This window comes from Ooceraea biroi, chromosome 4 (assembly GCF_003672135.1).
Source record: "Ooceraea biroi isolate clonal line C1 chromosome 4, Obir_v5.4, whole genome shotgun sequence".
NCBI classification, from domain to species: Eukaryota; Metazoa; Arthropoda; class Insecta; order Hymenoptera; family Formicidae; genus Ooceraea; species Ooceraea biroi.
Window position 1 is genome coordinate 7,028,664 of NC_039509.1, and position 15,062 is coordinate 7,043,725.

General features: G+C 42.9%; 1 non-coding gene across 1 annotated transcript; it reads left to right on the forward strand.

Moving 5' to 3' along the window:
- The first annotated feature begins 13,983 nt into the window (after window positions 1-13,983).
- On the forward strand, window positions 13,984-14,065 carry Trnal-aag. The gene has a single exon. It is a non-coding gene; the product is annotated as a tRNA-Leu (tRNA).
- Window positions 14,066-15,062: the final 997 nt, after the last annotated feature.

Genomic DNA, 15,062 nt, shown 5'->3' on the forward strand with positions numbered 1-15,062 from the left:
GCTTTGTTTTCCAAAAAAAGTACATCACTGTTTTCGTTCACTTTTCGGATAGCAGACTTAAATCCAGTAGATTTTTTTCTACGGGGACAGCTTAAATCTTTAGTTTACGCTACACCTATTCAAAATGAAGAAGATCTCAGAAATCGTATAATAGATGGATGTGAAAGAATACGTAACACTCCAGGTATTTTTGAGCATGTACGTCAATCAATGGAAAGGAGAGTTGACGCGTGTATCATGGCTGCAGGTGGACATTTTCAGCAGTTACTGTGATATTATTTTTCTTTTTAGTTACTATTTTCTTTTTCGTTATAATTTTTCTTTTTGGTTACTATTGTTTTTCATTTGTTTCATTTGCAATAACACAAACTGTTCTATAATAAACGAAAAGTGAACGAAAACAGTGATGTACATTTTTTTGGAAAACAAAGCAGTTTAGGACATATGTTTATATGACCTTTTCTTCTTAAAATAAGCCAAGGAATATCCTCCTTAAGTTTGTCTACTTACTTAGGAAACACCCTGTATATGCAATGAAATCATCACATAATAATGCAGACATGATAATCCAATTTTAATAATAAAGTGTTTTGCGCGTCCACGCTTGTCTGAAACTTTGAATACTCGATTCAATACTCGATTCAATTAATAACGGAAGACGAATAATTTTCTGCTCAAACTATCTCGCGTAAACCGGACGTGACGGATATCGTTCGCATGCGTTAAAATGAGTTTTTATGCAGTCGATCGAGCTCGGACCTTTCTATACCGCAGACCTGACTACACCGGAACGGCGGCTTTTTATCGGCTTTTTATTTGCGTTTCTCCGTAGTCAGGGCACTACTGTTTGTTTGTAGTCTCTCTTATTTAGCCGATAATCGCTCTTTTCCCCGAGACCTATAATTTGCGGCCCGATTGGGTGCCTGGCGCGAGTCAATTAGGACGAGGCGAAATGAAGCGACGGTTGCAGCCTCGCACACTCTTCGCTCTTCATTTTTGAGCGTTCCAAAAGCGTCTCGTCACGTCCTGTCTGTATATCCCTCCCATTTTCCGATTCCATTTCAAGGGCAATGCAAAAAGAAGCAGCGTTCACTTTGATAGTACTCGCAGAACACGATGTAATGCTACGCCTCGACCACGCTAAATATGACTTCTCCGTATGCATTAACAAAGAGTTGGAAATATCATCTATTTTTAAAAAACTGTACATAACGCATTTGTAACTTTTTGTTAATGCATACGGCAGTCATATTTATATTATAGTATAGTATAGGGTTGAAAGACCGTGAAGAAATATTTAATCAAACAACATATTCATAGCCACTGGTTTCGAAAAGAATCAATTTCACATTGCGCACACAGAAACTGAAATCGATCAAATTTCAGCAACTGTGAAAATATTATCATACTGAGATGTATCTGGATGCTTGAGCATTCTTATTATACGTAGCACGACCAAACACTACCTGAACGATCTGGTTTCCCTTCCATTCTTCTGATTTCCACTCGTATAAGATCGGAAAAACCGATCTAGTTAGAATTTACACAGAAACGAAAATCTGGCAGATTAGTTCATAAAGGTCGTGTTTTCGTAGGATTCTTTTGTACGGTCAATATTATTTTTAGTACTAAGCCATATTGTTCCGAGGTATATTCGCAGCAACTCTTTTAAAGATTATTATCGCGCGATCGATTGTTTATGCAAAATTTTTTTTCGAGAATTCCCTTTATATCTTCTGTATTTCTAGTAAACTAAAAGGTATCGCGGTACTGTGAAAAAATATTCGCGACATTTTTTGCGTTCACGAAATCCGCATGCAAAGCAGCTGCGGCATAGTGTCGTCCAGCGAACGAGGAAATAACGATGTACCTATAAGGGCGCGAAAATCAATTTGATAGACGAGCGTACGCGTGCCGAATTACCTCTACGTGATGTCGGGTCGTTTCGCCATTTTCGCCATTACATTAACGACGAGACGCGTCGCGTCGGCTCGACTTCCCGCGCCGTCCCACCATGGTTACAGGCGTAATGCCATCGTTGACGGCGAACAATGGATAAGCATCGCGATCCCAGGCACGTTTCGATCCTGCGACTCGGACAAGATTCAGGGAGCCGGCACGTTAATTAAGGTCATGCGGAAGGTGGCCATTTTCCGAATTTGTACTTTGCAGGGACCGTCCGGCGTTAACTAGAAAAATTAATACTAGAACCTGATAAAATTGCCACCCGGGAGACACGGACAGCAGAATATCACGTATTCACGCGTCTGGCGTTTCATCTTCTGCGTGCACGTTAGGAGCAAGTGAAATATTAAAAGTGTATCAACTATAATATTCAAGTAACATCGTTATCATACTCTTAACTTTTGCTTTTGCAACAAGAAAATCTCCAAATTTGTTTTATTTAGGAAATTAATAAATGCAAGAGAACGATAATTAACAGAGCATCGATTTTAAATGGTGCTATCGGCGCGAACAACTGATTATTCGTTCAATTATGCAACCTCGACGTCCAAGCTCCCCTCCTCCAGCTGGTTTACGTGCCGTTCCAGCTTCATTAAAAGTACGCACGGGGTTTAGATCGGGTGGAAGCGCCGATTAATCTTTTTTCGCGCTCGATATAATCCTCGACAGAGCGAGGCAGTAATCCGGGCCGCTGTCACCCGTCCGTGGGTCCTGGAACTCCATCCGACGGATGAGACGGATTACAGCTCGTACCAAATTAACCTTTGTCTCCCCTCCCGCCCGCGCTGATCCTCCCGTCCCGATGTCTCAGTTTTACACGAGAAGTCGCTCAACTGGCCGCGATAACGCGAACCTGGAGGACTGTACGTTTGGTGACACAACACAACAGGTGTCCACAGAATGTCCCGATACGGATCTACAGATCCTCTGGTTTTACCAGAGAACACGTCTTCTGGTCGAGTCCATTTGCGATCGCGGCTGATCCTTCCGTTTCGCCACTTCGCTGCTGTAACTGTATCCGCTCCTATGCTTCTATGGAAAAGGGATAAAGAATCAACGCACTGCGTGATAATGCATTAATTTTCCGACCATTTTTTTCATTATTTATTGCAAAACCATAGATATACAGAGATGAAATAAGAATCTTCGAATATCGATCAAGTATATTCATATATCGACCGGAAGCTATCAACTATTAAAAATAGTTGGTTTCACAAGAGTAAAATAAGATCAATCGTGTTTATATCTTCCTGTAAATCTGACACAGCGTCGTTTTACAGTTATATTATTTCAAAAGTAACGCAAACGGATCTTTAGATTTCCTCTTTGTTGCTATATGAGATAAAATGAAGGGCGGACAAAACCTGAAAGAGAAAAATGTCCGTCCGCCGCTGATCGTCCGCTTGCAAAATGGCGTTTCCATCGCCGAAGGGTGGTACGAGTGTGCATTCCAATCCCTCGTACCAACCCCTGTACGATCCGAAGGGTGGCGGGCACGTAACGTTATGTAACCGTATACACGCCTAAGATCCTGGAGGGTCGAAAGCGAATCGGGCTTTGTCGCTCGGCCATGTGTCCCTAATGCGACTCCCGTGGGGGGTCATTTCTATTCTATTTCCCTTTCATGGGGTGTGTCGCGAGCGGACGACCCTCTCCGCGCGCCGCCCTTATCGCTTATGGTAAACGCATCACCGAGACTCCCGTAAGGGTACTCTCTGCAGATTGACGTAAAATCAATGAACGAAGTCAATGGGCCCCTTTCGTCCCGTTTATCCCGTGAGCGTGGAAGAGTATATTATACGAGTTGTAGCACCTCGTCCACACATGGATAACGCGCCTACATATCACACGCAGAAACAACTCGAGTGGGCTCATAGAAAAGCTACATTGTTGTTCAATTTCGCTGAATGTCAGAAAATGCATTCTAACAATCCGCATTGAACGATTTTATTTAATGTGTACGACTAACCGTCCTAGGATTTCTAGGATCATAAAATTCCGACAAGGCAAAGAGCATTAACTTGATGATAACTGACGTGCTGATTTATTTAGCTCGAGATGCTCAGAACTGCGGAAGGTACCTAATCCAATAAGGAATGACAAAATGTACGCAACGCGATTCCAAGATTCGCGATTCAATTAAGCGCTGTACTCGAACTTCTTACTTCGCTTTGACGTCTCTTAATTTATCAAGTGGAGAACATAAGTTGAGAAATCTTTGATAGCAGCGATAGTGGTTAAACTATCAAACATTTATTGTCGCGAGCACCGAGAGAAAACGATCGTCGTCCTAACGATCGCGCTGAAGAAATAATTCTCCGATTACCGGCCCCTCGCGAGGCGTAATTCGTCGCAATTAGTCGTAATAAGCTGTGCCAGCGTTCAGTGATGACGTTAAATCGCGGGAGACGACGTGGCACACTCGCTCAGCGAGCGAGACCTTCACCTTTCGATGCTTCGAACTGAAATCGTGCCGGTCAGTTTCAAGAGTCACGCTCATCGGCGGAGGATGGCGTGGCGATTTTGCGCGTGAGAAAAAAAGCGTTCCATAGACTAATTTCCGTGCCGGTTTATTTATATCCACCATACATGTAATCGACACTCGGCTACCGTGTGACGTAGGGGAGAAAATGCGCGGTTAAGCTCTCGCAACTCGGGCCTCGTAAAGTGGAAGAGTCATCGTCGCTAACGAGGGAGCCGGACAGTCGAGGATCGGCCATTGACATCCTCTTTCGAGGATACCTAGGCGATCCTCGGCGACAGATAGTATCGCTGCTGTTAAGATTCTTGGCCGCGGAACCCGCTATACAAGAGATACATTAAGTATATATACGTATGTATGTATAGGTACGTATGCACGTACTTCGCCGATCGTTGCCATTAAATCGCGCGAGTCTCTTTGAAACTCTTCACGGATCGCCTTTGGTGCGCTGACATATCAGCGAATGCCTCGACGTTCGATGTCAGCGCGGATGGGTCTGAATTTATATAACGAGAGTTATTTAGGTCGCAGGGGGAAGAGGGGGACGATAATTGTGACGTCAGCTGCTGTGGCAGGCGTTACGATACGATTCTGAATGTAGAATACACGCCTTTCATGTGCCACCTGCGAGTCACGTACAAACGTTAATGCCCATTCATATTTCTATTTAAGAAAACACACACGCGGAGTGTTCGGTACGTGAAATAATAATATGCCGGCCATATTAAGAGGCACAGTTTGCTCTTTGAGACGTAAGACTTCAAACGTACCAGAGAATTCAATCTCGATTATTCGTTACGCTTATGACGTCACCTCCCTCGATCCTCGATTCACTCTTATTTTATCTGATTTCCTTTTTCAATATCCAAATTGTACGACAAAATCTCATCCATCGCATAGAATCGAAAATCACTCGACCGCCGTTGCTCGCATGTGTTGAAGCACGCGTGCAAAAATTCATCGGCGCACAATTACAACGTGAAACGTTTCTAATTCACTCTTGCGGAGGACGGACTTGTCCGGCGGTCACTCGTCGCGGTTACGCTCGCGCGGAGACACGGAACGAAGCCGGCGATCTCTCTCGAGGATCGACACCTCCGCTCCGTCGAAGCGCACCGGAGCGGAGATCAGGTCGCGCGCGCGTTAACGGGGTTTTTCGCGGAAACGAAATAAAAATGACGGCGAAATGCTCTCTTCCGAACAGGTAATTCCCGACATTTCGCTCTCCCTCGTCGTTCCTCGCCCGCCCCCTTCCTCATCCTGTCTTTCTTTCTCTCGCCCCCGCGCGAGCGGCAACAACAACGGGGCACCCTCTCACCACCCGGCTGGCACCATTGGGTGCCGGCAGCAACCACCCCGCGAACAGCTCAACGGCAGACGAACGGTTGTCGAACGGATTGCTTTTTGTTCGGCGCCTCCGTGCCCCGTCCTTTGTTTCCGCGAGTCGCCGCGCCGCGAGGAAATGACAAACAAATGAGCGCCGTTGTGTATAACGGATGCCACCCCCCAGCGTCGCCATGGCGATGCGACGTGACGATCGACGTTTTTAACTCGTCGCCACTGGCGGATACGTCGAGCCTCTTGGCGAGCGATCCAAAAAGAAATGATTCTCATCTTTTATTGCAAATACGTCTCATTGAATTTGCATGCTAGAATCGCGAGATTCAATATTATCATATTATCATGCCTGCTTAAACGGGATCTTTCTCGGGTACGGCGAATTTGCAAAACTGAATCTTCCTTTTAATAAAGAGCGTGAACAGACATCGCGAGAGTGATTAACATCCGATGATATTTATTTTCGCGAGACATTAGCGTCCCTTTTCCGCATTTATTAATTTATTAATTTATTAACGCATTTATATGCATTATTAATGCATTTATTAACAAATGCATTAATGCAAATCAACAATTCTATCTAGTGGAAGAATAACATGTTGAACATTAGCAACTTGATTTTATTTCTACCGTGATGCTAGAATTTATGCAGGTATTCTGTAAAATAAAAGGGCTTTCATTTGGTCGCATAAGAATTTCGACGTACATCAGGGCGTTGGGGACCTTTGTATCAGAAACAAAATGGCGCCTCCACCATGTGCTTTTTCCAAGAGACGATAACGCGCGTGCATGGCGGGGAGTTGCGCCGCTCGGTCACGGCGGTCGATCGCATGTGTGCCATTCAAAGTCGATGAAGAGGTGAGCCGTGGCGTTTTCGCCGGGGTGGACCTCGTAACTATCGATTGTGCTTCAAAGTCGATTGTGTCCCCATTATGTACGTAAGAGGGAGAGAAAGAAGACACGGGGTAGAACGACGAGGGGGAGGGGACTGTGTTCCGGGCGCCAGTAGAGCAGAGGGAGAGAGTTAAGAGAGATAGGGACACCCCTAAAGTACGGGCCGTCCAATTGACTCCGCCATATTGAGTTTGGTTCTATGGGCTCTCGAGCACACGGGCTCTTGGAATTGAGACACGTTATACGAAGGTCCGTCGTTCGTCGGATGGAGCTTCTCCAAGCTTCGGTAACTTCGTTACGGGGTTTCTACGTGAGCAAAATCCAAGCCGCACGAAGGTATATCACTCGGCGGCTTTCGCCTTCGGTACTGCCGTAGAAGTCGATGCCCGAGCGTCGATACGGCTAATTAATCGCACACCTTTTTATTCCTGGAAATGCCAGCGGAAGAATTGATTAAAAGTCCAAGAAAAATATTCACATGATTAAAGCTGCCGCTTTGTACTTGTATTATACAATACATAGACACAAATAACATCATATAGCATAAATATGGCACAGATCACGGCAGACAGTATATCTGCTTTTTCCAGTTTTACTTATTTTAGGAATATCTCAAACACTAATTTTTAATTCAAATAATACTCCATTTTTTGTCATTTTTATGATAATTTTTTGTCTCTCGGCAATTTTGGTAAATGCAGATCGCAAGATTACACATCATTTCGTCACATCATGACGATCACGGTATTCTCGCGCGATGGCACGGAATCGAGATAGACCACGATGTATTTATCGCTCGGGGTATCCGACTGGATCCCGAACAACACGACCCTCGTGTGAACTGCTGGCCGCGATACGTATCAAATTATTCTTTTAATAGGAAATGGCGGCAACGTTACACCTACCAGGTGTCGTGTCACGAGGCGCCGAGAAACGGTGCCTACGATGAGGAGGACACGGTGAATTACAATACGTCTTCGCCGCATACAATAATGCCGTCACAATGCTCGTTTCTGGCTACAATGGGTGTTGCTTTAATGGGAGTCCGGTTGCAATGGGAGCCTGCTGAAACCACCTTCGCCGCACGATTTTCCCGTGCGTGTAAACAGCAACCGCGATATCTCTCTTCCTTCCTCTGCCTTCCTCTCTCTTGAGCGCGCTCTCTCTCCTTTTCCTGAGAGAGAACAGATCCCTTCTTAAAAAGAATATATCTCGCTGCTTGCAACGTCAAGATTCTGAAACGTGAAACGGCTAAGTAGCAAGACACTCTCAAAGATCGCCGATCATTTTACACATCAGAAAACGATGCATCGATATGGTTTCCGCATCAATCATGTTTATTTGATCCAAGCTTAATAAGGAGTAAACGCACAAACGAGAAATCGACCGTTAGGCTTGCCTGCTCCTGTCAAAGTGAACTTGCACTTTAAGGAAGTGCGCTGGGACGCAAATCAAAATGCAGTCGCTACCGGAAGGACACTCCAACGTCTGGAGGGTCCTTCGCTATTACTGTGGAGGACTTCGCAGTGCTTGACGAATCACTCACTAATTGCGTTCGTGACATGGCCCGGAACTAACAAACGGTTCCTTCGTTTGAAATACAATAACTTTTTTTGCCAACGTATGCGTTTCGTCAATATACGCGAACGAGATCAATTTGCATGAATGCAAAGAAAAAGATGACGTACCTGTTAATAAACTGATTATACTATTTTCTATTGAATCTATTTATTGAATACAGAATTTCGTTGTTCTTAAGATACGTTTCACGATACGCAATTATTAATTATTAATTAATTAGATAAAATTAGATTTGTGCAATAGATTTCGTAGTGAATCGGAACTATATTTCGGATGAAACGTCCAATAGACTCCATCTCCTACTATCTCTCTCGCTATTATTCCCTATTGTCCTAATGGTGGATAATCATAAGGCTCTTCTCGAGAGTCTCATTACGAATCAAGGACCCTTTAATGGCTCCTATGAAACTCATTGGCCATTTAACGCCGAGGACACGCTGCGACATGCTGGAAGATTGACAGATTCGAGAGCGAATTTTCGTGTCAACCATTTCATCTTACGTAATGCTCGATTGCCGAGATTTATATATACCTAGATGTGTAATAAATTTTACGATAATTGCACACGATAATATTATGATCAAACCTTTATATATTTTTAGAAATTTTTATATAAATTTGTATGCCTTGAATTTTATTTTTTCCGAAACTGTTTTTTGAACACAATCATGTTACCGAGAATAAAAATATTATATGACATTAGTGTTAATATTATCTACCGTAATTATATCTGCAATTACAATTTACAATTAAACAAACACACGAGTTAAGGAATTTGCATTCTTTCCTACGCTATTGATTTCTCTGTGAAAAATTATTATTATGCAAATATTACACATGCATCAACTGGAATATGACAATAATAGCGCTGCAGTTTTTTCAGTAAAGCGACATCGTATACGCGATACGTGCGCAAGTTTTAACAATGGCAGTCACTCCATACTTGCGTACGTACGGCCGACACCCTTTACACGTTCCCCTTGCGGAAACGCGACGTCTCCATGGTTACAACATTGAAACCCCGCTGGGGGATGACAAAATGGAGAGGCGCAATACTCGGCCCGACAAAAGCGAAGTAGAATCGAAGAACGCCGTCGCCAACGTGCACCCGTATTTGAAAAGCCGATTTCTATATACAAAGTGCTTCACGTAGTCGCACTTTGTTGATAATGTACTTGCTGATAATTAAAGCCACTCTATGGCAAATCAGTATAGCGCTTTAATGTATTAATTGGAAAAGTTTTTTCCCAAAAAGATATTAATTTTGTCGATTAATTCTTATTAATACTATAAACGTATATGGAGTATCACAAAGCAGATACACACAACAGATACAAATAGATATATATAAATCTAGTGATTCTCTACTAAACTAGTATTTTTCAAGATGTAATTTGTTATTGACGCAGCATAATTATTAATTTTCAAATTTATTTCAAGACATCCATTCCACTACTTGCAGTCTGATAATATTCTGTCTCTTTTTTTCTATTTGATATTAAAAATAAAAGATATGAGAAAAAGAAATAAATATTAAAGTAGCGGTATGAAAATTAAAATTCACATTATGCAGCCTGCTTTAAAAATTCAGAGTACAAATTTTCCTCAGGATTGATTTCTACGATCAAGCACGAAACGGTAGGATGAGGAATATATTTGCGGCGCAATCGTGTTTCTCGCATTGTCGATAGTGCAAGCCAGGTGAAGATCACATCGTATTTCCTGCAGTCCCCCGATGGTACCCGCATTGACACTATCTGTCATCGGAGACATCTCGAATCACGAAATGCGGAACGTCACGTTTCTCGCCGGCCACCCCAACCGGAACAATCCTAACGATCGTATCTTCGCGCCTTACACGGCGTGATCGTCCCTTGACGATAGATAATATCGAAAATATAGCGTTATAGTTATTAATTTTTTAATCCTCAACGGATGAACATGACGCAATGCGTTACGAGCAACAAGCGCTTCCTGCGTGTTTGAAAGCGAGAAAAAATATTTCATAGTGGCTGATAAACAAAGGGGGATCACCAGAGAAAATGGCTACCCGTGGTATGGGGGCGTCTAATCCCGGATGAGACGACTACGGATGTGCGTCGACGACGACGGCGGAGACGAGGGTGGAAGCGGGAGACGGCGCAGACACATCTCTCGGATTACGTCTTAACAAGCTCCACGACGTTCATTTGTCTTATCCGCTGCCGCTAATGCGACAGCAGCTGTTGAAATGATTAATTCGGCGCGAGGACGCCGCGCCGCCTCGCTTCGGAGCCCGAGCGAATCCGCTCTCGGCTTCGCCGTCGCAGACGTGGCGTGGTTAACCGACGCATTGTGGTTAATCACTGTGGCTGTAAAATGCAAAGCGGACGAATGGCTTCGTTTGGCGCGTGTAAGTCCACCGAACGAAGGAGAAGAGCGAAGCCGCAACGCTCTTTATAACGTATGCATTCAACTGGAAACGTGGCTTGTTAAAACAAGATAACGATTTACGTCTCTCTCGGGAAATGTCGGCAGGAAAATTGTTTATAAGTCCTGCATGCCGTTCCTACATCACGCGCGATGCTCTGTTTGAATCTAACTGATAAGACTTCGATTCTTTCCATGACAAGTACATTTTAATAGCATACATTGGTGTTTCGTAATAATCACGTTGTGATTCGTCACGGGGAGGAATTCTATATTTCTCGCTCGCACCCTGATCCGAATTGACAGAATTCGTGCGCGTGTCCCCGCGTATGCGCGCGATCCGATTGGATTAATTTTCAATTTGCAAAGGCCACCTGTCGTCGACGACGACGACGTCGACATCGGCGGATCGCCGATCGATGACTAATCCGCGGGAACAAAATCCACACGACTCCTAACTGCGCTGGACGGACGCAACGCGCGCACGGACTACGGAGTCGATTAGGGTTGCGCGAGAACAAAGAGGCGCGCGGCGCGACAATTGCGACTCATCGCGCGGATATAGAGTTACAAGCGCGCGAGCGGAGAAAATGAGCGGCGAATATTAAGCCAGCACGGCAAAATGGCCGCCACGTACCGTGGGCGACAGAAAAAATAGGCACGCATTCGTTTCCTTCTTTGTTCCCCCCTCGCTGTCACACGGCGAGCGAAGGAGATGCGTAACGACCGCTCCGCTCCGCTCATCGCGTTACGACGTGATGCGGATCGAAATTTGCCAGCGTAGTGACGCATGCGCGACGCACGTCGATCGAAAGCTCCGCCCGGCGACTGCCTTTGTTTAATCCACGCAGTATCTACGCCCACCGTGATATCGGCGTAACTAGAGGTTCTGCGAGATTCTCGCAAGAGAAACGTCCGTAAAGAAAATGTGTTTCTAAAACCTAAAAATTACGGGACTCTTTCTTTCTTTCTTTCACGTTTATGATCCACCGTTCTCCGCTTTTATTCTATCTTTATCCGCGAGCTTTCACTCCGCGATCCGACTTACCACAGATTTTCCCTTTTCCTTCTGCCGCCCGTCATTTTATTCATTTTTACACGTTTGCTCTGCCAACAGGAAATAATCTACGTTTTACGATGCGAAATAAATCTATTGCTTGGAGACTTTACTTTTAATTATCTTCTCATTCGTGTCCTCCGCTCTCTCTCTTTCAAAGGACTCATCTCTCGTCGTAGTGTCGTAGCTTGCAACTTTATGACGCTCAAATCATTCGTTTATCCTTTGGGAATTTTAATGAGACTTCCCATACAGCACAGAAGCTTGCACCAACATTGCAGCAACGTTGCAACGTTGCAAATTGCAATGCAACGGTACAAAGACATTGCAGAGATATATATCCGCAAAATGCCAGCGCACTTGTAGCAACATGACATTAATATTTCGGAAACATTGCACAATCAAAATTTGTAATTAATTAATATTAATTATAATTCATTTTATTAAAACATTGGAGTCTTCCTATCCTAACGAGATTCGTCCAAATCTATTCGACCAATGGTGTGTGATGACCAGAATCTGAGCTCGGTAATATGCGCATGCGGTGTTTGTCTCTTTCGACTATCTAAAGAACATGGTGGTTGTACGACGCGAGCATCATTCTAAAAGAAAGTAGTTACGTAAAAGAAAAAGGTAAGTACTTTTTTATAATATTATGTCTAATTATAGCACTTGTGTGCTGTTAAAATCTTGTATCTATTAATTAATTATAATAGAGAATCACTCTATTTGCCTATCTCACGGTTTATATCACTATAACCTCAAAATTATGGAAATTCATTAGAAACCTGCATATTAATAGTTGTAATATTTTTAATAACTTTTTCTGTTATAGAAGCTGTTCGTGAAATACACAATCATGCCACTGATGCAGAAATTGCTGAATGCATTTCCAAGTGGCTTGCTCAAGCTCCGGTTAGGATTGAGAGATCAAAGTATGTTATTTTACATATAATTCTATACATACTTGCAGTATGTATATTTTTATGTAATTTTATGCTAATATATGAATTTTAATTCCTATTTTATTTTTACAGGCAACATACAAACAAAAACGAAGAAGATTCAATTATTTAATTAAAGGAAAAATATTTGAACATATAATTAAAGGAAAAATAATATCTCAAGAAGAGGATTTTTAAGTTTTTTTTTATAAAGAACAGTTACTTTTTTATAACAAAAATAGAGAAAATGTTTATTTCAGTTTTTATTACTATTGTTATATTACATATAAGTGTCTATTTATGTTAATAAATAAAAATATTGAAGTTATATAAATACAAATATTTAAAGTATATAATAATGAATAATTATAATTATTGCAAATTCATTACATTGCAATATTATTATGACGTTTCGTTGCAATGTTCCGAAAAGCGGACATTTTCACATTCCTGCAATCCTATAGCAATGCTGCAGAAACATTTCGCAGTGAATTTGTAATGTTGCTACGTTGCGGTGGAGATTCCTGCAATATATATGCAATCTTTGCGTGCTGTACGGGTCAAAACAGATTCGGGCAGGGATTTTACAAGCTGCCGGAAAAAGAGGAGAGTTCTCCTTCAAAAACCGTATGTCCCACAATCCGATCGCGTAAGCACATTTAGGACGTACTCGAGCGCAGAATTACTGCAACGAGACCGCATCGCGTATTCATCGGCAAGATGGACTCTCCGAACTTGACGTGCACGCGGGCAACTTTTGCGTAAGGAATAGAGATTTGAGCGGTTAATTGCGTGCGCGTGGAAATGCTCGAGTCGTTTGGATACAGTGCTAAACACATACTTGTCCCAGAGGGGAGCAATTTCCGCGCCGGTCGCAGGCGAAAAGTTTATCGCGCTTGGCACGTTCTCGCACGCGTGATGCATTCTCATTGAATGAGCGCAGCGCGTCGAGACGCAACTCGATTCTTGCTCACGTTAAGATCAGCACTCTCCCGCGCCAGCATCTTTTCTTTAGCAATCGGAGATATGTTTAATAGTTGCTTCCAAAATTGATTGAAATATCTCGACAGGTTTCGTTTTAATGAGGCAAGATTTAATTGTTTAATTTCTACTCGTGTTATCTATCGGTGCGTCTTGGCATTGGCTTGTGGAAAGATGAGATGTCACATCAGACCGCTCGGCCACGCTACTTTAATTATAGCTACGTTGTACGATGCGTGATGAATATGTATTGCGTGTAGGTGTACGTGTGTGCAATATATCTATATATGGTGCACATAAATTAAGGTTTGACATCATCACGGTCTCCAACGGGTAGCGTGGCCGAGCGGTCTAAGGCGCTGGTTTAAGGCACCAGTCTCTTCGGAGGCGTGGGTTCGAATCCCACCGCTGCCACATTTTTGCACAACTCTTGCAGGATATTTTTTTAGTCCAAAGAATGTTATACCCGTCATATATAAAAATACGCGACACGATGTTTATTATAAGTAATCGATAATCCGTCAAATTACCCATTGCTGATAAACGATTTGTTACGCATCGCCGCAAAACTGAGTCGATAAAGTAGCACTTGTTCCTTTTTAGCTCGGACTTCATAGATGTAACTGATGAAAACCGAAATTTTATTACGCAGTTCCGGGTAATTGGCCTTGATTAATCTTTCCTGAATGTTTTGCCAAAGTCTAAGATATTGATGTATAAATTATCTTAATTCAAAATCGATCGAGTTCCCCGGTAGTTGATACGACGGCTGATTACGTTTAATCTTCGAATCATGTGAGTCACGTCGACTATCGGAATTGCGTAATCACGTCTCGTACGTCGTAAATGGTAAAAGATAAATATCAGCACGATACGTCGCGCTGATGGTGAAGTTGAATGAGTTAGAATGAGACAGTGAGGGCACGGGTCCACAGTTCAACAGCGTTCGACTGACAATTCGAAGCGAGTTCCTCGAGTATAAAACGAGGGAATCTTTTCTCCCTACTTCGTGTCCCGATCTATCTTCCAATGGAAAGCATAGAAAAACGGAATCAAGCGGAATCGCGGGCGGGAGAGAAAGCGAATCTCGAAGACACGTTCTCGCGCGTGTTCGTGACTGTCGAATGAATGGATTGTCGGCTCGGCGCACAGTGGGCTAGAATCGAAAAAAGCTAGCCAAAAGTCGAATTTTTTCAACTCTTGGAAATCTGTGCATTTCGACCTTTTTTGATTCATGGATATCAGTATTTTCAAAAATGTGAATGGAGTTTCGTAGGAAAAATTTCCTTCCCATTAATCAACAATTAATAGGAGGCAACGCGTTAATGTTCCGAAAAACGAATTATGAACGAGTATAGGCTATAGCTTACATTCTTGTATGCGGATGCAAGTAATTTTGCTTTTTACTCTA